A 953-nucleotide genomic window follows, 5' to 3' on the forward strand; every position below is an offset into this window, starting at 1 on the left:
CCACTAGTGACCAGACACCAACTGGATTTGGTTCCATTCATCACCACTCTCTAGGCATGGCCATCCAGACACTTTTAAACCCAGTGAAGAGTTCTCCCATCCAAGCCATGAGCAGCCAGCTTCTCCTCAGAGAATGCTCTGGGAGATAGTATGAAACACTTTACTGAAGTCTAGATAGATGGCATTCAGCCTTTTCCCCATCTACTGAGTGAGTCACTTTGTCATGGAAAATCAGGCAGGTCAAGCAGGAACTGCCTTTAGCAAACCCATGTTGGCTGGGCCTGATGTGTGATGTATGTGCTGTGTGATGGTACTCACGGTGATCTGCTTCATGAACTTCCCTGGCACCAAGGTCAGGCTGACAGGCCTGTAGTTCCCCAGATCATCCTTCCCACCCTTCTTGTAGATGGGCATTACATTTGCTAATTTCCAGTCGGCTGGGACTTCTCAGGTTAACCAGGACTGCTGGCAAATGATTCAAAGTGGCTTGGCAAGCTCTTTTACCAGCCCTCTCATTACTCTCAGGTGTAGGACCATAGACTTGCAGAGGTTTAATTGGCATAGCAAGTCATTAACCATTTTCTCCTGGATTATGGGGGCTTCACACAGCTCTCACCACAAACTTCCACCCCTGGTTGCTGGGTAGTGTGAGGAGAACTGGTTTTGGTATTAAAGACTGAGGCAAAGAAGGCATTAAGTATCCCAGCCTTTTCCTCATCCCCTGACACAATGCCACCCACTGCTCTCCTTAGCCCTCCTTTTGCTGTCAGTGTATTTACAGAAACCTTTTTCGTTGTCTTTAACCTCAGTGACCAAATTAAGTTCCAGGGGTGCTTTGGCCCTTCTAATTTTTTCCCTATATAACCTCATAACATCCTCGTAGTTTCCCCATGTTACATGTCCATCCTTCCAGAGTTGGTACACACTCTTTTTTTCCCCCTGAGTTCCAGCCT

Source organism: Acanthisitta chloris, unplaced genomic scaffold (assembly GCF_000695815.1).
Source record: "Acanthisitta chloris isolate BGI_N310 unplaced genomic scaffold, ASM69581v1 scaffold7173, whole genome shotgun sequence".
In the NCBI taxonomy this organism is placed as follows: domain Eukaryota; kingdom Metazoa; phylum Chordata; class Aves; order Passeriformes; family Acanthisittidae; genus Acanthisitta; species Acanthisitta chloris.